General features: G+C 50.5%; 1 long non-coding RNA gene across 1 annotated transcript; it reads right to left on the bottom strand.

The window, feature by feature from the left end:
- Window positions 1–10,892: 10,892 nt before the first annotated feature.
- LOC147646044 (uncharacterized) lies at window positions 10,893–12,262 on the bottom strand. The gene is made up of 3 exons (XR_015281997.1): window positions 12,192–12,262; window positions 11,787–11,888; window positions 10,893–11,156 (listed from the first exon to the last, which is right to left on the bottom strand). It is a non-coding gene; the product is annotated as an uncharacterized LOC147646044 (long non-coding RNA).
- Between the last annotated feature and the right edge of the window lie 14,469 nt (window positions 12,263–26,731).

The following is a 26,731-nucleotide window of genomic DNA, read 5'->3' as shown; positions in this document are numbered from 1 at the left end:
GGACGGATGCATGGCGCATTACCCTGGAAGGCGGAAAATGGCAGAAAGAGTCTCAGCAAGGGTGCGAAAAACCTCTCCCAGGACTGATGGACACAGTTGTCCTATTGCCCCAGCACCCTGTGAGGCGATTTGGGCCCTTGAGATGTGGCTGCTCCTGGGCACCCTCCTCTCGCAGCCTTTTGCAGTCTCCTTGGCTATCCCTTGCTGATGAGGCCCTCAGGCCCATGGCCACGGGGACTGTGGGGAGGCACCCTGGGCATGGGGCACAAATGTCAGAGGCAGTGGGGAGAAGGGGGGCTCACCTGGCCAGCAGACCCACGGCATAGTGGTGGGTATCAGCACAGATCAGCGTGTCCCAGCCACGCTTGCGTTCCATTGCCACCACCACATGCTCCAAGTGGAGACTGCAGAGCAGGGCCTTCAGGGTCTGCACTGCAAACCTGTGTGCACAGCAAAGCCCAGGTGATGCTGGGAGCGCTGGCTTTGAGGTTGGGGAAGTGGCAGGGACAGGAGGAGTGGCATGGAGCACCTGTTGGGGCTGGTGGAGAGGCCGTGTTGCTCCAGGCATTCCTTCCAGAAGGTATGGACGTCCTCTGTCATATACAAAGTACTGAAGTACGTTTGGAAGAGCAGATGCACAAAGAGGCGGGGGAAATAGACTGTGAGGATCTGTGGGCAACAGGGCCCCTGGAGGATCTTCCACATCACCAGAGTTGCCTGCAGAGGACAAAGCAGCCCGAGACAGCGCTCAGTGCCGGGGCGTCCGTGTGGCAGGGCCTGAGCGTGGCAGGGAGAGGCCGGGGCAGACGCAGGGGGAGCAGCGGGCCTGGTGGCCCTGAAGCTGCCCCTAGGCCAGGTTTGTGGCCAGTGCCTGAAGCAGGGAGATGCAGTGGGGGAAGGAGGCAACAGAGCTGCTGGAGAGGCGGCCGGCCTTGCGGTGAGCAAAGGCCAGCTCCAGAAACTCACAGTCAGGGAAAAGACAGCCGTCTTGTCCCCATCAGAGTTGCCCAGGGTTTTTCTGCGGCCAGCTCCCCACCACATTGATGAGGAGCGGTGTCACTTCCTCTGAAATCCAGGGCGAGAGCAAGATGGTCGTCCACATGGCCATAGCAGCTCTGCGGGGTCAGACACAGCACCGTGGGCTGGGCAGCAGCGGGGAGCTGAGCTGGCCACCAGCTCTGCCTGTGCCCACTGGCCCTGAGCGGCAGCAGCAGCCAGGCAGCCCAGCCCTGTGGGGACAGGCCCCTGAGGGGCAGGGTGGCAGCACGGCAGCAGGCTCGGGGGCCGACTTTGTAGCAGGGCTGGCAAAGGGAGCAGCCAGAGGGCCCTGCAAGTCTGTGTTGCTCACAGCCCTGGGCCGGGCTGTACAGGGTGATGGGCTGGGGAGCCCTGAGGCCTCGGGGCAGCTGGGCCCCATACCTGTCACACGTTGGGGCCACCCGCAGGAGAGTGATGGCCACATCATCGGGCTCTGCCTCGGCCACTTGCATCAGGGCCCAGTCCATCCTGTGCTCAGCAGCCTCATTGTCCATGAGCCACTGGTGGATGTACCTCACCACGCCAGGCACCTGGAGAAGGCACAGGGAGACTTGGAATGCTAGCAGAGGGAGTCAGCAACGTGCCCAGCTTCTTCCCCAGACAAGTGCTTCTCTTCCAGCACGCTGCCATGGCTTCAAAAGCTTCAAGTGAGCAGCAGGCGTGGCTTGGGAAAGCCAAGCAATTGCTGGAGGATCAAAGGCTGGCCACAGGCTGCTTACTTGCTCTGGATTGAAAAGAGCCGTCTCTACAAGCAGATCCAGCTGGGCAGCGCTGCTCTGTTCTACCAAGACCTCTGAGGATGCTTTGACCTCAGTGTCCATAGGTCTGGTGTCTTCCTTGCCAATTCTGGTGATGAATTGGTAAAGAAACTGTAGGAGAAGGGCAGGAAGGCAGGGAAGTTGCATGGAGTGCTCCAAGTGCGGTGCTGGGCTGAGCAGTGCCAGCAGGCCCAGCGCAGGTGGGGATGGCTGCAGGTACCTGCGCTGCTCTGCGGAAGCGGCCACGGGCGGTGTCCTGCTCTTGTGTGCCGTCCATGGCTGCATCTGGCAAAGAGCAGCCAGAGCTGAGGGGCTGCGGGAGAGGCCGGAGAGCACAGCCCAGCCCTGCGTTCCGCAGGCAGGGACAGTCCCGGGATGCCCCAGGGGATGCAGCACGGCCACTGCTGCGGGGGAGCCCCAGCCCCTTTTTTGTGCTGTCCATGGGTGTGTCTCCACAGGACAGTGTGGGATGGGATGAGATGGGATGCAATGGGATGGGATGGGGCCAAGATGGCCGCAGGCACCAGCCCTGTGGCCCAGCTCTGCCACTCACCCTCCTCCAGCGGCTGCAACTGCTGCACCTCTTCGGTCTCTGGTGCTGGGGCAGCTCCAGGGCCTTCTTCCTCTTCCTCCTCTTCCTTCTCCACCCAGGCCAGTTTGGGCACTCTTGGTGGTCGCTGCTCCGTATCTTCTTCCAGACTCTCCCATCCTTTCCATAGGAACAGCACCAGGGGATGGCATGGCATGGAATGGGATGGGGCCAAGCTGGCAACAGGCACTAGCCCTAAGGCCGAGCTCTGCAACTCACCCTCCTGTCGTGCCTGGAACTCCTGCACCTCTTCAGACTCCTGTGCCGGGACAGCTCCAGAGCCTTCTTCCTCCTCCTCAAGCCAGGCCAACTTGGGCACTCTTGGGGGTCGCTGCTCCATGGCAGTGACTGGATTTATGGCTACTTGCAGGAGAGATGGCTCGGAAAAGCTCGGAGTCAGCAAGTCCTGCAGTCGTGCCTGGAAGGCACCTGCAAGACTCAAGTCCTGGCAAGATTGCAAGACAGCGAGTCCTGCACTTGGGTCTTGAGGGCTCCTGCCACAACGACAGGAGGCTCCTGGTCACAGATTGTGGTGTGGCCTCAGGGGCAGAGACTGCAGGGATTTTAGATGCCTCAGACAGCAACCTCCGTGCATGAATGAAATGTTGCAGGTCCTGACACCGCTCCGGGCGCTCCAGCACCATCACGATGGCGTTGGGGAGCTCAAACCACTCCAGCAGCAGCACCACACCGGGGAAGCCTGTGGACACCTTGTCCAGCAGCACGATCTCCAGAGGTGTGCTGGTGCCGTCGGGCTGCGGGAGGAGCACGGTGCCGTCAGTGGGGCTGAGGCCGTGCCAGGGCTCGGGAAGCTCTCAGCCAGCCCGGGATGCTCTGCGCCCTCCGCTGGCCCCATTCCCGCTCTCCCTCCAGGTGTCCTAGCGGCTCCCACCCTTCCAGGCCCCAGCTCATCCCCGCCTGGCACTCCCCGGCTTCTGCCGCTTGCCCCGCTCACTCACCAGCTCGCCCCAGTGCCGGACGCGGTTCCGTGGCACCTTTTTGATGGCCACCTGCAAGCCAAAAGGAACAGCGGATTCAGCTCGCCGCCCACCACATCCAGCCCCATCCTACTCCTCTGCTCCCTCCTCCTCTTCTGCCCTCTCCTCCTCCTCGGCCCGCCACCGGCCCCACCGCTCATCGGGAGTCCGTCCGAGAGCCTCGTGGCCGTGAAAACTCTGCTGAAGCCACCGCGGCCCAGCAGCGAGTCGATCTTGTAGCGCTGCTGCAGGGCCTGCTGCGCCTTCCCTGGGGAAGAGACGCTGCCGTCAGCGCTCGGCCCGGGGCCAGGAATGGCCCCCGAGCGCTCCCCGACCTCCCCGGGCCGGGCATCGGCAGGCGTTCCCTCATTGGAACGCGACAGCGGCGGCTCGGGACCGGCGGCTGCACCGCTGAGCGGCGGAGCTCGAACCGGGGAAGCCGCAGCGGAGGCGGCGACAGCGGCCGCGCCGTCTGTGTCCTCCGCGGGTCCTGGGAGGAGCCGGGGCCGGGGCCCGAACCAGAACCGGAACCGGAGCCTGCATGGGGCCGAGGGCGGGGCAGGCGGAGCCAAAGGGTGGCAATGCCGCCCCAGCCCCAGGCACTGATGCCCACCCAGCACAGCCAGAGCCAGGCAAAGAGGAGACCTCCACGGGACGGGCAGGGATGGGGACAGGGACGGGGACGGGGACGGGACAGCCCCACCTGGGGTCAGGGGCGGGCTGGGGGCATGGAGAGGGAGGCTTGGAGAGGAGGGAGCACTGGGAAAGGGAGACCAGGAGAGGATGCGGGACTGCGGGAGAGGGAGAGGAGAGACAGAAAATTGCTAAATTCTCTTCTTGCCGCGGCTGCCGCTGCTGCCGCTGCTGCCGCTGCTGCCGCTGCTGCCGCTGCTGCCGCTGCTGCCGCGGTGACTGAAGCACCGGGGCCGTTTGTCCCCGTGTCCGTTTGTCCGTTGCCCGCTCGGCCCCGCGCCGAGCCCCGCGCTCCCCGGGCAGCCCCTGAGCCTGGCCAAACACGGGAACTTTGCCCTGGTGAGCCGAGAGCCAGAGTCTGGACTCCTGCACAGGGACACAGCAATGCCCTTGGCTGCTGCTGTGCCTTGTCCCTGCTGAGCGTCAAACACTGTCTGAGCACATTCCCTGAATGCAGAATTTGTACCTGACCCAAGAACTGCACTTGTGTCTCCAGCATTGCTTTCCAAGGAAAACAGGGCAAGGCAAACTGGCTATAGCTCATGGTATTTTACAGTGTCTAAAACTTGCCAAGTCTCAAATCTTAGAGGTGAGATCCATTTGGAATGAATGGGATGGAGAAACAGTGCAAGATGGAAAAGGGGAACATAAAAATAAATAGAGAAAAATAGAGAAAAACATATTGGTTGTCTCTTTTGATTTTATTTTCATTTCTTTAAAAAGCTGTTTCAATTTTCCCAGAATTTTCTCCACAGTCCCGTCTGTTCTTTCCAAAAACCTGTCCTGGAGAACGAGGTGCAGCTCCTGTCACAAGATGTGCCCCCAGCTGCAGCTTCTCTTGGCTCCCCACACTGTGAGTGCAGCACAACTCTTGCAGCAAAGCAGGACAAATGGTTGAAGAACCTGACAACTTGTTCTTTCTTTTCCTTGTGCACTGGGGAGTTGTGCCATTGCTAAGGTTTTCATCGTTACTCTTCTAGCCAAAGAAAACATGATGAGGTACCAGGAATTGTGAGGGAATACAAGCCTGGCTGAATGTGGAGAAAGAATCTCCAGAGCCTGCAGCCAGCAGTGGAGAGCTCATCATTCCAACAGCCCCATGGACATGTTGAAAGTGATCTGGAACATGAAAATGGGCTGACAGAGAGAGTTTGTTTCTGTGTTCAGTTGAGATGATTCTATATCTTTTGCACTGGTAGAAATCAAGAGCACAATCAGTGGATGATAAGCACCAGAACATGATAAGCTGGACCTCTCAGTGGATGACAGAAAGACTGTGAAAAGGAGAAATGCAGGGAATGACTTGGTGAACTTTGTGTGTAAGAAGGGTCATTTTTTCCTAATAATTCCCAATTCATTCCCTTTGCTTTTATCCTTTTAACAAGACCAATTGCATCTCCGATTCCCCAGGAAATGAGAACCCTGAGCTTGTGGAACTGCCTGAAAGGTGCCCTGTTCCTTTTTCTTCTGCTGCTCAGAAGAAACAATGAAGTGAATTGGGAAGTTCTGGTTTTTCTTTCTCCTGGTGGATTTTTTCATTTTATTTGCCACTGCAGAGGCAATTTCTGTGATGGCCTCTGTCAGTTGATTCTATTTCAGCAGCAGCAGCAGCAACAGGGCTGTGTTTGAGCACTGCAAATGTGACCTGTGTGGCTTTAATTCCCCTTGACTTAGTGCTCAGGGACTTGGGAGCATTTTAATGTCTGCTACTCATGATGCCTGAAACAAAAATCCTGAGTTCCCCATCACAAAAGCATAGTGGGTAGCACTGATTGGAAGAGGCAATTGCAGCTGTACTGCTAAAATTCAGGTGGCAAGCAGAAGAGGGGCAAGAGCAGCCGGGATCTAAAACTGCCACGGCAAATGTAGGTTAAATAATTTTGTGGGACTTTTCTCAAATTTTGTGGGATTTTTCTGAACTTTTGTGAGATATTGAGAAGATTTAAATAATTTTGTGGGCTCTTTCTTTCTAAATATATTTTGTGGGAATTCTGAGGTATTTTTCTTGAATTTTGTGAGATTTTTGTGGAATTTAGTGGAAATTTGAGGAGATTTTGTGGGATGTTTCTGGAATTTGGTGGAGTTTTGAGAACTTTTAGGGAATTATGTGGGATTTTTTCATAATTTTGTGGGATATTAAGGAGACTTGAATTTTGAGGGATTTTTTTAGAATTTTTTGAGATTTTGAGGAGACAGGAAGAATTTTGAGGAATTTTTCTGGAATTTTGGGGAAATATGTGGAGATTTTGTGGGATGTTTCTGGAATTTTGTGGGGTTCTGAGAAGATTTCTGCAATTCTGTGGAATTATTCTTGAATTTTGTGGGAATTTTCTTGAATTTTTTTGGATATTCAAGAGATTTTGTGAGATGTTTCTGTAATTTTCTGGGATTTTGAGAAGACATGAAGAATTTTAAGGTATTTTCTTAGATTTTGTGGAAATTTATGGAGATTTGGTGGGATGTTTCTGGAATTTAGTACAGTTTGGGGAAATTTTAGGAATTTTTTTTAGTTTTTGCAATTTCGTTGAGATTTTCTTGAGTTTTATGGGATTTTGCAAAAGTTTAAATAATTTTATGGGATTTTTCTGGAATCTTGAGGGATTGTGAAGAGACTTGAAGAATTTTGTGGGATTTTTCTTAGATTTTGTGGAATTTTGTGGAGATTTGGTGGGATGTCTCTGGAATTGGAGGGGTTTTGAGAAGATTTAGGGAATTTTGTGGGATTTTTCTGTATTTTTGTGGAATTTCTCTTGAATTCTGTAGGATTTGGAGGAGACGTGAAGAATTTTGATGCATTTTCCTTGAATTTTGTGGAGATTTGTGGAGATTTTTTGGGATGGTTCTGGAATTTTGTGGGATATTGAAAAGATTTAGGGAATTTTGGGGGATTTTTCTTGAATTTTGTGGAAATATGTGGAGATTTTTGAGATGGTTCATGAATTTGGTAGGGCATTTTCATGGAGTGACTTGACTTTTAAGATAGCTTTGGGAGCTGGGAGGAAGTTGGAGCTGCGAGAGGCTGATGGGAGTCTTTTCTTGTGACCAATTATTGGTCATTTCTAAGAATTGACAGAAGTTTTGACCATTGAAAAGTGAGATCAACTTGTGAACACCACCTTGAGATGTAAAGCCAGGGCTCTCTTGTTCTCTTTGGTTTCTGGCTTCTGACGAGGTAACAGGCTCTGTCTCGGCCTCCTCCCCCCTCCAGGCCGGACAAGGCCGCAGAGGGCGGCGGGGGAGAAACGGAGCCGGCCGGCCTGGCTTGGTTTGCAGTTTCTGCTGCTGGACTGAAACCTGACACCATCAACATCTGCAGCTTTCCAAGACTTTAACTCTTTTACTACCTGGATAAAACATACAGATTACTCCTTTTTCCCAGAGAGACAGAGAGAGAGAGAGAGACAATCAACATGAAGAAGACATCATAAAACTACCAAAGACAGTGAGGAAAAGAGTTAAGTTTTAGATGGGGAAGAGAGAATAAGGAGATGCTTTATAAGCTGAAATATTTGTCTGTTAAAGCTATGGAGATGAACAATAGTGTCCTGAAAAAACTCCTTTAATTCATGACAGAGTATATTGGGAGGAATGGAGTGTTCAAAGTGTGGATTTTGAGCAAGAGGTGGAGTAATTGTGATACAGTGAGGTGCTGGAACAGAGCAGGGAGAAGTAATAGTTGAAGATTTGATGCATTTTGAGAGGCAAAGAGAAAACTTCTGTTTGCAGGGAAGCTCACAGAGACAGATGAAGAGAACTTTTGCCTTTGAATAACTCATCCTTAAAAATGCCATCCCTAGATTCATTGACCCATACACACCTCAGAGTGATGTGAAATGGGAGGAGTGAACTGGTGACAGATTTCTGGGCAGCTGGCATCAGGAAAATAGAAAACTATAACAGAAATGGTTTTCTTGTGAAAAACTCCATAGATTAGCAGAAGACTTCTTTTACTATACAAAGTCTGATGAAAAGACTCTAACAGGAATTGGGACTGTTTTAAACACCAAAGTTCCAAAGTTTTTTGTCTCTATGTTATCATGTGAACAAGAGAATGGTGGGTAGTGGGGGTTAAAAGTGTTTTCTGGAAGTTTTTTCTGGTGTTCTTATTCTTGTAGTTTTATTAATAAACTTTATTTATTTCTTTGACGTTTTGAGCCTGTTTTGCTCTTGTTCTAATCCATATCTCATAGGAAGAAATAAGTGAGTTTTCTAGTAATTTTTTTTAGTTACTGCTTTAAAACCACGACACTTACTCTATTCCTTTTAAGTTTTAAGCATCTTTTGCCCTTCTCATAATCCACATCTCACAGCAAGAAATGAATAAGTTTTCCAGTGATTTTTGAACTAATGCTTTAAAACCACGACAGGTGTAACGGGGAGGAGGAAATTGGGGCTGTCACTGCTGTGGTGTCAGAGAGAGTGGAACACTGGGGCTGTTACTGCTGTGGTGTTTGATATATTGACATTTAAAAAAAAAGAGAAACAGCTATGGAAGTTAAGGTTGCTGGAGGCTGATGGGAGTTTTTCCTCCTGGCCAGTACATGGCCATTTCTGAGAACTGACGGTAGTTTTAACCATTGAAGAGTGACATCAACCTGTGAACACCACCCTTTAAACCTTAATCCCAGGAATTTCTCTTTCTCTTTGGTTTCTGGCTTTTGAAGAGGTCACAGGGCTCCGGTTCAGCCTCCTCCCCCCCAGGTCTGACAAGGGCACGGGGGGAGCAGGGCTGGCCAGAGTTCTGCGGTTCCCGGCGGGGGATGGAGACTGTGAAGTGACAGGAGCCCCTTCCCAGAGGGAAGTACTCCCATCTGTACTACTGGACTGCCCTGACTGTCAATCTTTGACTTCTTCAAAGGGTCATTGCTAAACAAAACCTTGGTTTTGCCTGCTGACATTGCTGGTCAGGTGATGTCCCAGGAGATGCTCTTGATGGTTTCCTCTTTTCCTGGTCATGGCACTGGAGGAGGTCCAGGCCCAGGTGATGCCACTGAAGGAAATGTGCCCTCATCCCAGGGACGCTCAACACGGACTCCCCCAGCCCCTCAGTGCCCCGCTGCTGGTCACAGCAGCCCCTGCCTGGCTCCTGCCACCCACACTCTGGTCAGCCCTGCCTGCTCCTGGACATGGAGCTCAGCCAGGGCTGGTGCTGTGTGGGCTTTGCTGGTGGTACCAGCTGGACACTGGGGTGAGAGCTCCATCTCTTTATTGGAACAGAAGAGCTGTGCTGGGCCCTGCCCTGGCAGGAGGGACCCACCTTCAGTCCAGGCCACAGAGCAGGGCGGGTCCCTTCAGGGACACAGGGCCTTGCTGTGGGTGCTGGCAGCATCTGCACAGCAGCAAGCTGGTAATGCAGCTGTGCCAGGGACATTGGGCATGGGCATGGAGATGTGAAATGTGTGGTGCAGGTGTCCCTGAGGGAGGTGTTTGGCCTTTCTTGTGAAGCTGCAGAGGGGCACCTATTGAGAGAGGAGATGGCTGAGGTCCCAGCTGCAGCTGGCACACAGGGACCCTCCTGCACAGCGGGAGATTCTCACTGTGCTCAAAGATTCCCTCTGAAGCCTAAGAGGGGAGCTTGTCAGAAGTCCCGAAAAATATCTGGGGAAAGGTCTTAGGTTAGTTGTTGAGACGAGGTAAAAATCTCCAGCGGAAAAAGAGCCTCTCCAGTAGGCTGGGTGTTTTGGGGTGTCTTAGTTCTTCCTAGAATAAAGATTACCAATTGACTGCAATTTCAGTTTTTATTCTAGCTGTGTAAAAATGTTCCGAGATTTTCTGAATTCTAAAACTACCTTGAAAAATACAGAACTACTATGGAAATAATAATCTATAATTGTAGATTTCTTTCTACAAAAAATATTTCTAAATATTTCTAAAAATTTCAAATTTCTAAAAATGAAAAGCAAAGGCAAAATGAGGTCGCCTTTTCAGAATTCTAAAACTAATTTGAAAAATCCTAAACAACTGTGAATATTGGGAAGAAACATTTGGGGATTACTTGCTACCAACAATATCTCTAAAGGGTTCTAAAAATTTCTAATTTCTACAAATGAAAAACAAAGTCAACATGGTGCCCCATGCCCGGCTGCTGCCTGCCCAGCCAAGGCTGTGGCCAGCCAAGCAGCTGTGCCAGTGCTGGTGGTACCAGCCAGAGCCCAGAACAGAAGCCCAAAGGTGTTGCTCAAGCCCTTCCCTGGCAGGAGGGGCCCACATTCAGGCCTGGCCAGGCACCAGGGCCAGCACCTGCAGGGACAGAGGGTCCTGTTCTGGGTGGTGGCGGCACAGCAATAAGCTGATAATGCAGCTGTGGCAGGGACAACGGACACTGGCTTGCAGATGGAGGATGACAGGTGCAGGTCTCCCAGACTAACGTGTTTGGCAGGACATCTGAAGGTGCAGAGGTGCTCCTGTGGAGAGAGGAGGTGGCTGAGGCCCCCAGCTGCAGCTGGCACGCAGGGACCCTCCTGCACAGCAGGGCCCAGAGCGGCCAAGGCTCCCCAGCACGGCTGGAGCTGCTGGCACAGCTTGGCCCAGCTGGACAGCTGCCCCTCAAGGCCCTGGCGAGCAGGAGATGGCTCTGGGCAGGGTCCCTGGCCAGGAGCGGGCCCCAGAGCGCCTCTGCCTTTCAAGGGCAATCTCGTCCCCGCTCTTTCTCCTGCCCACCTTGCTTTGCCTCTGCCCGCTGCTCCTGGGGCTGCTCTTGGCCAGGCAGCCTCAGTGGCAGCCAGCACTGGCTGCAGCCCCAGCGGGCTCCCCAGGACAAGGCCCAGCAATTAAGAGGCCAATTAAAGGCCTGGGCAGCAGCAGAACTCTTGGCAGAGTTATTTGGACAACCACTGACTATCTACAGGTCCACAGCAGCCTCACTGGGAATGTTTCTATTCTACAATAGACTTTCAAAAGAAGCTGTTTGAGGGAAAGATGAACAAAACACTCACCGTTTTGTCTTCCAGCAATACCAGATTCCAACACCACATAAAATGAAGAAATGCACCAAAAAAATCAGGCCTGCCATTACTTCTGGCCAACAGCGTGTTCCCTGACAGAAACCTCTTCTGATGTCCTTCTGGGAATTGGGAACACGTGTTGTGGTGCTGGCTGCCTCTGTGGGAGCAATGGGCAGTGAGAGCCCGTGCTGTGCTGCGCTGCTGAGCTGGCAGCATGGTGGGAATGTCCAGGATGTTCTCTGTTTCCCCCAGAGCTGGGACCTGCAGGCACCTTGTTGGCCCTTGGCACAGGCTGTGCCACCCAACAAAGCCCAGAAGGCCGGGAGCAGAGCCCGGGGGACAGCACAGCTGCTTGGGCAGTGGCTCCTTCCAGGGACACGGGCCAAACCCATCCCTGAGCAGCCACTGCCACCCCTGAGCCTCCCTTCTCCATGACATCTCCCCCAGCCCAAGGGGACAGAGCCAGGGCCTGTCAGGGGCCAGTGCAGCCCCTGCCCAGTTGGGAGCCAGGGCTGGCTGTGGCCCTGGGCTCGTGGCAGGGCTCCCGCTCAGGGCTGCTCCTGTGCCTCGGGCCTCTGGGCGCTCACGGCTACCTCTGGGAGCAGCTGCACTGGGATAGATGTTGGTGCATGAGTCCCATTTCCCAGGAGCTGGAAACGAGCTCCAGAGGCCTGGAAGCCGAGGTGCCTCCAGCTTTGGCTGCTGCTGGGTCATGCAAGGGCCAGCCCTAGGGGAAGAGCTGCTGGCACACAGCCCCGCCAAGGACTGAGCCCAGCACAGCAATTACCTCCTGTGTCTGGGCCTGTGCCTGGCATCGCCTTCTTTCCTGCCAATGAGCCACTGCTTCCTCTGGGAAACGTCTCCACCTGCATGGTCTTTTGGTCCATCCCTTGAGAAAGGAAGAGGCACAGCTGAACCAGATGGAGAAGTTCTTGATTTGGGTGCTGGCATTTTCAGGACCTCATGCTTGTCAAATATGGGGATAAGGTTCAAAAAATGCCTTGGCTTTTGGGCCAGGGCCAGGGCCCTCCCTCCTCCAAAAAGCTGCCAATTCTGAGCAGTAGTGAGGGGATCGTGCAGGGTGAGGGCACACACGTGCACGGCTCTGTCCTGACACCTGCAGCGATGCTGCCCTGGCTGAGCTTTGGGCTCTGAGCTGGCAGCTCTCCCAGGGGGAAAGGCCTTCACCTACCCTCGCCATCTCCCAGAGCCTCAGTCCTGGACGTGGGTTGGGAAGCCAGATCACCTTCACCAAGAGGCTTGGCTGCAAGGAAAGGCAGGACAGAAGAGCTCCTGTGCATCTGTAGGAGATCCTCAGGCTCCCTGGGGCTGGCAAAGGAGTCACACAAGGCACAGCCCAGGGGCACAGCCCCTTCCCTCTCTGCTCCTCTTCGTGGCTGCACAGAGCACATGGAAGGAGACACTGGCATTGCACATGGGAAGAAGATTGACAGCTAAATGCTCCTTCCTCCCACTGACAGCGATGCTGTGGGATCACTCAGGGCTCCAGAAGGGAGCAGGGCAAGGCTTCCAGAATCCTTCAGCCCTGAGATTATGTTAAGGGATATGGCACATGAGTGAGCTCTTGCCACCTTGACATTATTCCATCAGGAAAAGCACATTGAGAACTTGCCTCGAACATTCTCCAAGGCTTGCCAGCTGTCATCTAGCTGGGCTTCCAGATAATCCATGTCCTGATCCCAGTCTAGAAGCCAGTACAGATCAGAGCCACGTCCATGGTGCGCTGGGATCCACTTCTGCCTTGGGGTAGTGGGCACTGCAAGGGGTTTGGGTTAGATCATGAGTACCAGATGTCAGTGGACATGGCCAAAGCTGCAGAGGGGCCTGGGGAGCTCTGGGCTGGCTCTGGTCACTCTCCAGCCTCTTTGCAGTCCCTGTGCAACATCCCTGGTGGGGGGTGACAGGGCCAGAGCAGGGGTCCTGGCTGCTGAGTCTCAGGAGAAGGCTGAGGGACATGGACCCACCTTGTCCTCCCTGCAGCATTTCCTTCAGCATTTGCGGAGTGATTTTGGATGGCACATGGAGTTTCTGGTGTCCTGTAGCTTTGTTCTTTCCACTTGGAGGACCTTAAGAGAAAACAGTTCCCCTTTGCAGGAATGGAGCCCAGAAAACCAGTGCTCAGCCTGTGGGGTCAGGAGGGACACACCACTCACCCCTGTGATGGGAGCCGGGCTTGCGTACAGTTACCAACCCAGGACCTGGGAAAGTCCTGCCTGCAGACACACCTGTAACTCAACAGCCACAGAAGCTTCTGTCACCTCTGCTCATCTGCACAGGCAGCACTGAGCCACGGGAGAGGTGAGGGGATGGCAAAGGGCAAGGGCACACACGTGTATGTCTCTGTTCTGACACCTGCAGTGGTGCAAGGATATTTAAACTGCTTATTCTGCCAGGAAAGGACCATTGAGAACTTACCTCCAGCATTTCTCAAGTGTTTCAAGCTGTCATCCAGCAGGGCCTCTGGATAATGCAAGTTGTGATTCCAATCTAGAAGGGAGCCCAGATCAGAACCCTGCCATGGTGTGCTGAGATCCCCTTCTACTTTTGACAACTGGGCACTGCAAGGGTGTTGGGTAAGACCCTGGGTGCCAAATGTCAAATAACATGGCCAAAGCTGCAGAGGGGCCTGGGGAGCTCTGGGCTGGCTCTGGTCACTCTCCAGCCTCTTTGCAGGCCCTGTGCAACATCCCTGCAGAGGCAGCAGGACCAGCCCAGGGCCCCTGGGGACTCTCTCCCTCCCACAGAGGAAAGCCTCCCTAAAGGCCTGTGGAAAACCATCCCCAACTCTTCCCAGGAGAAGGAAGTGCTGTCCCAGGAAAGGGAAGCCAGGCCGCGGGCTCACCTGCTCCCTGTGCTCGCTGCGGAGCAGCCTGGGCAGCCCTGTCAGGCAGGGCCACTGCCAGGAGGAGCAGGAGGAGGAGGCGCAGAGCAAAGGCCATGGTGCCTTGCCCTCTGCCAGTCCTGCAGCTCTTGCTGCCACCACTGTCCTGACACCGCTGTCCCAATGTCAGCACCGCTGCTGCCGCCGCCGCTGCTGCCGCAACAGTCGTGGTCAAGGACTGACTGCTCAGTCCTCGTGGTGCTCTGCAACCACAGGGCTCTGGGACCTCTGTGACCTCAGAGCCTGCTGTCACCTCAGCCTGCTGTCACCCCACAGGCTGCTGTGACCTCATGGCCAGCGTGGAATTGTGTGGGGAGTGGGATCTGCCTTCTTCACCAGGGAGCTCAACCTGCCCAGCAGCTCTGTCCAAGGGCTATGACAGGGTCCCAGCCCAGCTGATCCCACAGGCTGGGGGATGAAGGGATGGAGAGCAGCCCTGCTGAGAAGGACTTGTGGCTGCTGCAAGGAGAGAGGCTGGACATGAGCCAGCCATGTGCCTCCAAAGGAGGCTGCCCAGCAGCTTGAAGGAGGTGATTCCACCACCCCTCTGCTCTGGTGTGAGCCCACCTGGAGTACTGCATCCACCTCTGGGTGCCCAGCACAGAAAGGACATGGTCCTGTTGGAGCTAGTCCAGAGGAGGGACAGAATGCTCTGAGGGCTGGAGCCCCTCTGCTTTGGAGACAGGCTGGGATAGCTGGGGGTGTTCAGCCTGGAAGAGGGAAGGCTCCACGCAGACCTGATTGCTACCTTTCAGTACTTTAAGGGAGCTTTTAGAAAACACAGGACAGAATTTTTAGTAGGGCCTGTTGTGACAAGACTGAGGGGGAATGTTTTCAATCTAAAAGACAGTAAATTCAGACTAGACCTAATGAAGATGTTTTTTACACTGTGGGTTTTGAAACCCTGGTACAGGTTGCCCAGAGAGGTGGGCATCCATCCCTGCTGACATTCAAGCTCATGCTCTGAGCAACCTGATCCAAAGGTGTCCCTGCTCTCTGCAGGGCACTGCACTAGATGGCCTTTAAATGTCCCTTCCAAGCCAAGCCATTCTGTGCTGCTGTGCACCAGTAGAGCAGTGCTGGAATAATGCTGGGGTGATGATGCTGGCACCTGTGTTTCGGTAGTTGTGCCATTTAGCTGTTGGCCAAGAGAGGATTGATGGGCTGCACAGTGAAGTCTGCAAAGAACAGTGTGCTCAAGGAGAAACAGGAGAGGAACAGGGCTTCCAGCTCAGATAAATGCCAGCATTTTGCTGCCCATTTCTTGTTAAGAAATAAAGCAATGTTCTGAAGATCCCTTCAGTGTGGGTGCACTATTGGCTGTATCAGTGCTTGTGTTCTGTAAAACAGGTGAGCTGTTACAGCTTCTTGCCCCATTTACCACTGATAAAACCCAAATACTGCATTGCTCCATGTCTCCTTTCTTCCAAGTAAAGGCAGATTTTGTTCATTCTTCAGTGGGACATATTCGTCTGTTGACAAGCAAATTCTTGCCATTCACACAATGTTGATTTGCTCTAATCACATTATAATTAAGACCTACCTCTCACTGTAATTAAGGCTGATGGATTGTGAGGCAAAGTGTTGCATCATTTTCCCTGGAGAGAGTTTTTCTCTAATTCAATGACATTTGAAGACAGGTGTAGCCTACCATACTTCTGGCATACTAGAAATGAAAAAACAGCCATGGAAACAGGCTGTTTTACCCTTTCCTCCTCCTCCTTCTCCAAGGTATTTTAATCCCTGAAGTCTGAGCTCTTCAGCTGCCTCACAAACATTGTTTTAATTCACACAGGTATCCATCAGGACAGTGGCTGTGAAGCTTGGAACAATGTAGGTTTAGAGCAGCAAAAATAATAATCCATTTCCCAGGTTAAGCCAAGCACTTCCCAAATAACTCTAGCTATCCTCAGGGATGTTTCCAAAAGTATCACAGTAAATGTTGGGAGTGGGGAGAGAATGTGAACAAAATTAAAAATACAGCTTTCTGAGATCTTTTTATTCCTATAAAAACAGAGTCAAAATTGTTTATAGATAGAACATTAACTAAGAAGTGAACAACAGATTTTCAAGATAATTGCTTAGGAATCAAAAATATCTAAATAAAAATAACTTAACATGTGGATTTATAAGAAAACAATCATACTAAGAAAAAAACCATACCTACCAAATCTAAAAACAACAAGTCTGCCTCATCTGTCTCAATAACAAAAAAAACCAACAAAACACCATTGAAAAGAATCAGATCCTCAAGACCATTACTACATACAGGACCTTCCAGGTAATGGGAATAAACAAAGGAATTTTTGGACAGTTTTTTTTTCTCCTTGGGCTGGGGGAGCTGTCACAGGGAAGGGAGGGTCAGGAGTGGCAGTGGCTGCTCAGGGATGGGTTTGGCCCGTGTCCCTGGAAGGAGCCACTGCCCAAGCAGCTCTGCTGTCCCCCGGACTCTGCTCTCAGCTTTCTGGGCTCTGTTGGGGGGCACAGCCTCTGCCAAGGGGTGCCAAGGTGCCTGCAGGCCCCAGCTCTGGGGGAAACAGAGAACGTCCTGGCCGTATCCAGCGTGCTGCCAGCTCAGCAGTGGAGCACAGCACAGGCTCACGCTGCCCATTGCTCCACAGATGCAGCCGGCACCACAAGACATGCTCAGAAGATCTGGGAGAGCATGAGAAGAGTTTTCTACCAGGGAACACATGGTTTGATTAAGTTAATGGCCACTGTGGCTGGTGGAGCACTTTTCCTGCTGATGTGCTATGCTGGAATCTGGTATTGCTGGAAGAGAAAAGGGTGAGTGTTTTGCTGATCTCGGCCTCAAACAGCTTCTTGAAAGGCTGCTCATAGTCGGGAAACATTCCCAGTGAGTCTGCTGTGGACCTGTAGATAGTCATTGGTTGTCCAAATAACTCTGCCGAGAGTTCTGCTGCTGCCCAGGCCTTTAATTGGCCTCTTAATTGCTGGGACTTGTCCTGGGGAGCCCGCTGGGGCTGCAGCCAGTGCTGGCTGCCACTGAGGCTGCCTGGCCAAGAGCAGCCCCAGGAGCAGCGGGCAGAGGCAAAGCAAGGTGGGCAGGAGAAAGAGCGGGGACGAGATTGCCCTTGAAAGGCAGAGGCGCTCTGGGGCCCGCTCCTGGCCAGGGACCCTGCCCAGAGCCATCCCCTGCTCGCCAGGGCCTTGAGGGGCAGCTGTCCAGCTGGGCCAAGCTGTGCCAGCAGCTCCAGCCGTGCTGGGGAGCCTTGGCCGCTCTGGGCCCTGCTGTGCAGGAGGGTCCCTGCGTGCCAGCGGCAGCTGGGGGCCTCAGCCACCTCCTCTCTCCACAGGAGCACCTCTGCACCTTCAGAAGAGCAGCCAAAGACTTTAATCACCGAGAAGCTGACCTGTCATCCCCGCTCTTCACCTCTGTCTCCCTCTGCTCTGCTACGGCTCCATCCCCGTCTTGAGTGCGTCCCAAGACCCACACCTGCAAAGTGAGACCCTCTGCCCCTGAGCCCCCTGGCCCTGGTCCCTGGCCAGGACTGAAATTGGGCAGCCCCTGTCCACCAGAGCAGGGCTTGGCCTATGGTTTTTGTTCAAATAAAGAGATGGAGATTTTACCTCAGTGTCTGGCTGGTACCACCAGCAAAGCCCTCATGGCACCAGCCCCTGCTGAGCTCCATGTCCAGGAGCAGGCGGGTGTGCCCACAGTGTGGGCAGGCAGGAGCCAGGCAGGGGCTGCCATGACCAGTGGTGGGGCCACGAGGGGCTGGGGGAGCCCATGCTGAGCGTCCCTGGGCTGTGAGGGCACATTTCCTTCAGTGGCATCACCTGGGCCTGCACCTCATGAGGCACCCAGGGCTAATTTGGGCTCTCTGCTAAGGTGTGCAGGGATCCCCCATGAGGTGTGCAGCGGGGTTAAATTGAGAGGGTTTTTTCCTCTTCTCAGCACAGCAAAGGGGACACTCTTGGCTGAGGTTTTGCAGAGCTGGGAGGAAGCCTCTTGCGAGCCCTTGGGCCCGGCCTGTGGGCACAGCGGGCAGGCAGAGCCCATCCCTTGAGGCCAGTCCGGGCTGCTCGGGCCGGGCTGGGCTGGGCCAGGTGAGGGCCTCGGCAGGGAAGGGCCGTGGCCGTGGGCTCTGATGAGGCTGCCGAGCTTCACCCTGGCCCTGTGCTGCAGCCAAACACACATTTACAGCCACAGCCATTCTCTGGGGCACAGGAGGCACCCGGGGCTGGAACTGAGGCCATGGCTTCTCACCCTGAAGGGAGGCTGGCTCTCTTGGTTTGGAGGGCACAGCTTAGATCTCAGTTCCCTTTGTAAACCTGCTGGGGAAGTGTGGAGGGGCAGAGAGTTCCAACCCTTCTCATTGGGAAGTGTGGCTGATGCTGTGGGGTTTTTCAATTTTTTGCCCTCTAAATTTGTGTCCTGGCAGAGGGTTAAGTTTGCTTGCTCTCACAAAGGCCCTTTTCTTCTTGGTGCTCAGTGGGACTGCAATGCAGCCGGGGTTGAAGGAGGATCTGCAGCCGCTCGGGCCATGATTGTGGGACACCGTGTGGGACCTGCTGCTTTTGGCTGTGCTTTGTGGTGGTGCTTGTGAAGGCCTTTTACAGTAACTGACTTCAGTTTCTTCATCTTGTCACCATGGCTGGGAATAAATCTCTTGAACACCCCTGTAGTATTAAGAGGCAGGCATTGCTTTCTTGAAGTGCTGCATGCACAGGCCATGGGGATCACAGGGCCTTCTTGGTGGGGTCTTCAGGGAGCCTGGTGGTCATTGAGGGAGGAAGCTGATTCTACTGGAAAAAAGAGGGTTTTCCATGTGTGGAAAAGAAGAACCTCTCACTTCCCCATCCCTTCCTATACAAAGTTATACAGGCAAGTGCATTCAAATATCTCTATCTGCCTTGTCAATCTATTTTTCTTTCTTTCTTTCTCTATCTATCTATCTATCTATCTATCTATCTATCTATCTATCTATCTATCTATCTATCTATCTTTCCACCTACCTACCTACCTTACTAATCTATTTCTATGCATGAGGTTTTGTTACTTTATAAATTATGACACTTCTATTGAGAGCTGGAAAATGATACCATCCATGTTTGATATAGCAAAGCTTGGGTTTAGGAGCACACATGTGATTTCTTTCTTGCTAGACATATGCTGGCTTGTTTAGATTGACTTTGAACTGATATCCTGCAAAGCTGGAAAATGCCTGGTGGCCATTGCTGTGATATCCTTAAAAATCCTTTTTTCATTTTTATTTTTTTCTTTTGTGCTGGTTGGTAAATACCTTTCTTCCTTGAGCTGTGTGCTGGCAATATTGGAGGTAGAAAGTAACAGAATACTGCATTTTTTGGATACTTGATAGCTGTCCTGTGAAATTTTATTGTAGTATGTTCTGTCTAATACCCACTCAGAATTAAATCAGCTGGTCAGCTACTGAGCACAACTTACTGCACAGCTGCAGCTCATGTTTCCACAGTGCAAGTGGCTTTTTCTTCCTCTGCATGTGTATCAAACACAACCAAGTGCAAGGCTGCTGACAGAGGAAAGAGCCTTGTTTAGTGCAGCCAGGACTTTGGGAAGGTGGTAGCTGTTAGATCAACACCCAGCAAACTGCCTAAATTCCTTTTTGTGACTGCTGTCTGGTGACTTTGGCCTGGCTTCTTGAGGAGGTTCAATTTTCATTTAGAAATGGCATGAGAACACTCCGTGTGCTCCCGTGGAGCCAGGGCTGTCCCAGGACACATGGAGCTGGGACAAACGGCACATTGATTTTCATCTCAAGAAGCCACCTGAGCTCCTCATGGCAGCAACCCCACGCACTGCTAATGGATCCATTACAATTAACTCAGCACACAGCTTGGAACTTGAAGCTCTGACATACGGAGCTTGTTCAGTTCTGCCACGGAGGAATGGAGTTTGGAAACAGAGCGGTTTAGCAAGGAGATCCACGCACAGCTAAACTCTTTGTACTCTAGCAAAGGAAGTCTTAGGATGTAAACCCTCATCCATCCTCTGGTTTTACCCCTCCAATGAGCCAAATTCTTGGTCTTCATTCCTGTGCCAGTAGGAAAATATGACAGGGAAGTGGAAATCCTCCTTGGCTTCTTCAGCTGGCCGGCTTGTAACCTCATCCTCTGCCACAAACAGGAACAGACAAACTGGGATTTTGTTATGAAACCTACTTGGTGTTTGATTTTACCCAGAAGTAACTGAGATTCACTGAAATATTTACAAGCCATAAATGATGGATTTTTTGTGGTTGCTAGAATCTTTCAGATTTTACAACTTTTCTGCTGCACGAGAACCTGGCACTTGCAGAACTCTTGCCCCATGCACTTCTCTAGTGCTTCTTGCAGAGAAGTGCTTTGGGATTAATCAGGATGAGTGCCACGTTCACGTGTGGTTTATAGAGCCCACAGGACAGGGAATTGTCTTTGCTGAGGGCACTGGCTGTCATTCCAACACCTGCATCACTTTTTCTACAGTAATCCTTGTGAGAAAGGTTGTTCTTTGCCATAGAGATTTTTAGTCCATATTTTTTATCTCAAACAGCCAAAAGTTTTCCATCTCACACGTTTCTGATGCTGATTTTTCCATTCCAGTCTGTTGTTGGCCTTGTCAGGAAAATTCATCTACAAACACCAGAGGTTTATGTCTAAAAAGGAGACAGAGGAGTCCTTTTACTTGATTTGAATAAAGGGAGAGGCCATGGGCCATTCTCCTGGGGTCTCTCAAATTTTTGGAGGACACAGCCTCCTTTTTATCCGAATTTCCCAGCCACGTCCCTGTCTCTTTCCCCATTGGCTGAGGTACTTGAGAGGTCCAGACTCCCTGGACTGCCTGATACCTAAGATTCCCCTCTAATGTATAACCCTCCTTCTTCATTTTTAATTCTTATGGAATTTATGGTTTTCCCCCATTGTTTCTTTCATCTTTCAGTATCAAATTTCATTTATCAGCAAACTTACAGTTTGTTTGTAAAGGCAAATATCTTTTTTCCATTCATCAATCAGAGGAATCCTTCCCATTGTTTCTTTTATCTCTCAGTGCTAGTTTAATTTACCAGCAGACCCACAACTTGTTTCTAAAGACAAATCTCTCATTCCTCTCAACCTCTCTTTTTAAAAAAAATTTCTTACTAATTGTCTTTACAAACTTTAGTTATCATTGACTTTATTTCCTATTCCTCGATTTTTTTTTTGTTTTGCAATTATTTGCAGTGACATCAATTTCTGTCCTTTTGTAGCTATTCCTGGATTAGTAGCTATGGCTACTACCTGCATCCTCTTTATCATATGTTGAAGAAATTGTATTAAGCAAGGGATCATGCATGCTAAAAGATAAGAGTTGCTACAGCACAAGAAAAGCATTTGTTAAACCCACAGTTTACTAAATAACCACAAAAACATGTCTTATTCTCAATTCTTTCTATGTTTGGACTGATACATGAGTTAACTTTCCTATTGCTTTTGTAATTTCTTTCACCACCTTTTAGCTATCATTTAATTTGCCACACTCTCCCTTCTTCTGCTGACAGTGTTTGCATTTCTAAGCTCTCACACAAGGCTTCTACCTGCAGTTCCATTTAAATCTGTTTTGTTGGATCTGGACCAGAACCTATTACAAAGGATTTGAGTTTTGTTTCAGTGTTGCTACTTCTACTGATCATCACGGACAACACGTGTCCTGCTTGTGGAATTGTTTTGGGGGCAGCTTAAAAATAAGGGCTCAAAAAAACCTTCTCTTTCCCCTCTGCTTTATAGCCTTCAAAATCTTTTTGTTAATTATGGAAGGAACACCTTGCTTAGCTGCTGGTAGTGACCTTAACATACATTTGATTCTATTTGCCTTGATATCTGAAACAATTATAAGGAGGGAAGCTGGGGGTCTAACACTCTGAACCTAAAGTCTAGTCAGAAATGCTTTTTCCCACGTATGTGCTTCTTGTTCTATTTAGACAACAAATGCTTTTTTTCAGAAGAATGAAGCCACCATAGACTTCCTTCTTCATCTCAAAAACTTGTTTATTATTGACTTAACTCACTGGTTAGGTTTGACTGGGCTGGCCACCCACAGCCAGTCTTCAGATCTTCCTGGCCTTCCACAGACTTCACAATTTTTCAGGTAAAAGGATTTGCTACTTCTTCTCTTATGGTTAAAAATTACTTTTCTACTTTTGGCTTCAACTTCAACTGGCTGACAATATCAAGGTAAGATTATTAAGGCAGACATTTTAATGGTGTAATTTAATTTCCTAACTTAACTTTTACTTTCATGTTGTCTTTACACGACCTGTAAAGGTGAGTGAAGGCACAGAAAGAGCTTTAACATAAAGAAAACAATGACAGTGAGGATTGGCCTCTAATGACTGGAGATTTGAGAGAAGGGATGCCCACACAAACTATTTCAGCAGCCAGGCTGTGGGAGGCACACGGGGCTTCCCCTGATGTTGATGGCCTGGCTACTGCTCCAGTCCCCTCTTGTGGAGCATCAGTGGCAGCCTGCCGAGCTTCTCCTCTAGCTGAGATGTCTGAATTTCTGGGGCCTTAGAGACCTTGACTCGAGAGGGATGGCTCTACCCGTGTTCAGCTCTCCTGACGGCTGTTTCTGTGCTCAGCAACACTTGCACAGGTCTACACTACTTTGCTGCTGCTGCTGCTGCTTCTCTCTACTCCTTCACTAGGACTCAATCTCCTGGCTGGATGTTGTGAACAGCAAAGTCTAAAGGCAGGCTCTGTGCTAGCTGAGCTTCTTGTCAAAGAGCTTTTACAAGAGACACTATCCAGGCTACATATTGTTTCCAATAGATATCCTTTATCCCTACCCCCAGGTAATTCTCAAGGCTGAGGATTACCAGGATAAGGAATTCTAAACAGCAGTTCAAAGGGAGATAATTGAGTATCCCCACTGGGTCTGGCCCTTCTTCTTGCCCAAGCCAGTGGCAAGAGCCAGCATCTTAGTTTCTATCACCAGCTTCAGAAGGTGTTTCTTTATTTCCCCATTCATCTTTTCATCTCAGACAGAACTCTGGGGGTGCCAGGGGCTATGGAGGTTCCATTGGATCCGTAAAGCAGTCAAAACTCTGAGACATAAACTTTGAAGAATTTAAGATTTTAGAGAAGCTGAGGCCTTCATTAGAAAGAAGCCTTGCTAAATCTAAATAAAATAAATAGATGGGCCTTGCTAAAATTAAAGGGAGCTAGAGAAGCTTTGCTAAAATTAGAGGTTAATCATTGGCTAATAACTAATTGTCTGTCAACTCTATGCTTGTTCAGCTGGGCTTATAATGAGAAGCAATGAATCTGGTAAGGAACTTGAAGAACAGAAGAGAATTGCAAATCAGAAACTCCTGGAAGACATGAAACTAGGAGCCCAGCCAAGGGTCCATTTGTCACTTTGCATTGAAAAGGTAGAAAGGTCAGAAGGAGGAAGAGCCATATCGCTTCCCTCCCTTCTCTCACCCCTCCTCATAAAAGGACCACCAACTCATTTCAAGGAACAAACTACGCATGCTTAATTGCTTTTTTCCTAATTAGCATAGGAAGCAGAGTGTGGGTGGCAACGGGGTTATGAATATGCATTTGTGTTCCATATTTCTGGAAATAAAAAGCCTGTATTCACCAGTATTCGGGGCCATGTGTATTAAGGGGTGATCTGACATCGGCCCAGCGCTGCTAATAATCATACACTTTTTAACCCTAAACCAGTTCAAGAGTCTTTGTCTGTCTCAGTTGGATAGTAATACTAGATCATATCCATATTTTAGTAAATCAGTCTTAGAATGCAGCCAAAAATTGCATGTGGAAAAAGGAAAAGAACTTGTGGGTTTGGGAAGATGAGGATGGATTTTGTTAACAGCACACTGGAAACAGCACCAAGAGAAGGAACAATTGTTTTTGGAATGCTCCCATGTGAAGGTACAGCAGGTTTTAGTCTTGAGCTCAGGTTTGTTTGTGCAAGTGAAACAACAAAAACAACAATGATGATGATGATGGTAATAATAATGATAATAAGAGTAATAATTATAAAAATGATAATAATAATCAATAATATATATTTATATCCAAAATTAAAAATTGATAATGTGAAATAATGTTGACAATACTAATTTGTGAGCTTTGGTTGCTCACTGTAACACTAAATACCCTACAAAAAAGGACTAGCAAAGACCCAAATGTCAATGGTAAACTTTGTGAATTGTATACACAGAATAAAGGAGGAAGGGGTGAAGTTGGCTGTTTTTATATGGTTTGCTGATGCTGTGATGTGGAATGCTTTGTCTGTTCCTGGGAAAAATACAGAGATTAAAACTGCTGGGTTTTTCATGTACCACACTATCCACAAGCTGCAGGATTGGTTCCATGGCTGGAGAGGCTCTTAAAAGAGCAGTTGATAAAACGAGGAGATGGGAACCTGTCCCGGTGGAGAACCCATCTCCCAGATGGGCTCCATGCCCTTAACAATGGGCCCACTGGGAAATGGAAACCCCTGGGTGTGCACGGCTGCACCCAATTTGCAAACACAGCCATGGACAGTGAGACTTGGACTGCCTGGGAAATTGTTCTGGCTGTGATGGCCCCTGCCAGGGCCAGCCCACAGGCTGCAGGGCTGGACCTTCATGCACTGGAATTCATTAGGAGAAATCAGAAGCAAATGACAATTTACAATATAGGAATAAGAATTCAGATTCCTCCAGGACACTTTGGTTTGATAACTGCTCACTGGAGCTTGGCCTTGCAAAGTGTTCATGTCATGGGAGGAGGAATTGATGCAGATTATCAAGGAGAAATTGAAGTAAGTCTGTTAAACAATAGTGAACAAGATTTGGTTTTCCACCACAATGCAGGGTAATACAGTTATCAATATTGCAGTTTTAAAAACAATTGTAAAAAAAGGACATCCACCTCAAATCACCTCCATTTGTGGAGATAAAAGGTATGGACCCAGCAGTCCTAATAAAGGAGCCAGAGTGTGGGTCCAGAGGCCAAATGGCCCTCCCGAGCCAGCTGAAGGAACAGCTCTGGGCAAAGACAACACTGTTGGAATCCTGAGACCTGGGCAGGAACAATGGGAATATGTCCCTGCAGCCAAGTGTTCTCTGCCAGAACAAGTCGATGGGATGGGATATTGTTTTACAGACCCTGCCAGACCAAATCTCCCTGTTTGCCCCAACGGACCCTTTGGAAAATGCTCAGATCCACGGGGCTCCATGTGAAGGCTGATGTGACCCTGAGGGACTTCCACACCAATTCCAGCCAGGAGCCTGGCTGTCCCTCAGGGACTGGGACCCGGCACCTCTCCAGCCGAAGGGAAAAGGACCCCAGCAAGCCTTGTTAGCCACAGACAGCGCGGTAAAGCTGAACAGCAAAGGGCCTTGGGGACATTATTCTGGAATTCAAAAGGTGCCAGCTCCATGGACAACAGAATTATTGTTCCTAACGTGAATGAGAGTGAGGAAAAAGAATGAGTAAGCTTGTGATGGTAAAGCACAGAAATCCTTTCACATTGTGGCCTCCAACTAGAACATGGCTTGGTTTCTCCTGAAGGGAAATCTCAGTCAATCCTGTAAAACTGACAATTGCATTCCTGTGTTCCACAGCACAGTTTTCTGTCAGTGTCCCTGCACTGGATCCGTTACAAGTCAGAGCCCATTGACAGAGTTTTGGCCACCCCACAGGGTGAGCCCTCCGAGGGAACCCCATTCCTCCCAACCTGAGCTGAGAACATACCCAGCAATTAGTTACATTGAGTATTTTGGCTACTTTGATCTTTAAATTTTCAAAATAATTTTGATGACTAATGCCTTGATTAAACTTCAGAGGTGGTTCTGGCAAACAAAGATCCTGGCTGACTCTCAAGATACAACTTACAGGTGTTGGGGGTTAGGTGTCCTTTATTTTCGATTTAGTTCTGGCTTGCCTGTGGAATTTTTACTCATGACTTGCAGGGAAAACTTAACTGCGGGTACTTGGTGGCTGCTTGAGGAAAAACAAAGAGTTTGGCTGGGCCCAGGGAGGGAAGGGGGCAGGAAAAGGGGAGGGTGGGGACAGTTTGGTGGCTTCTTCAGCTTCGGAGAAGAACACTTTTGGTGCAGAGCTGTTGTGGTGGGGAGAAGGGAATTTCGCCATCACCCAGATGGAGCTGCTGCTTCTTCTCCTTCTTCCCTCTTCGTTGGTGGCCTCGCACCCCCTGTCCTGCCGGGACGTGTGGCAGTGCCAGCCACCGCCACGGAGCTGCTGATCCACCTCAGCCACTGGCCCGGGATCTCAGCTCATCCCTGCTGTTCCAGCTGAGTGTTCCTCAGAGCCCTGCAGGAGCACCAGCACTGACTGCCAACCCGAGGGGGTTTGTGAAACAAAGCCTCTCCTCCATCCTTTCCCGTCTCAGCCCAGAAAGCTGTCACGGGGTCCCTGGTTCTGTTTTCTTGCTAACGCTGTAGTTATTGTTGTTTGTTTGCCTGGTTATAAATACTAGTAAAGAACTGTTATTCCTATCCCAGATCTCTGCCTGAGAGCCCCTTGATTTCAGGATTATCATAATTTGGAGGGAGGGGGTCTACATTTTTCATTCCAAGGGAGGCTCCTGCCCTCCCTAGCAGACACCTGTCTCTCAACACTGAGACATTTCCATGAGTAAATTTTACAAAGTTTTCAATAAAATTCTTATTGATAAATTTGACTCCATTTCATTTCTAACAAGCTGTTCCTAAAGATCCCGTCAGGCTGTCTTAGACACTTTGGGCAAGGGATTCCTTCCAAGCTGGGCCACTTGGGGGGGGATGGGGGCGGCCCCAGGGCGGAGGGCAGGGTGTGCAAGGGCCCTTTGTGACACGCTGCAGCACGGTCAC

Source organism: Cyanistes caeruleus, unplaced genomic scaffold (assembly GCF_971803275.1).
Source record: "Cyanistes caeruleus unplaced genomic scaffold, bCyaCae1.hap1.1 HAP1_SCAFFOLD_130, whole genome shotgun sequence".
Taxonomy (NCBI): Eukaryota; Metazoa; Chordata; class Aves; order Passeriformes; family Paridae; genus Cyanistes; species Cyanistes caeruleus.
This window is presented reverse-complemented; position numbering and strand designations above follow the sequence as displayed.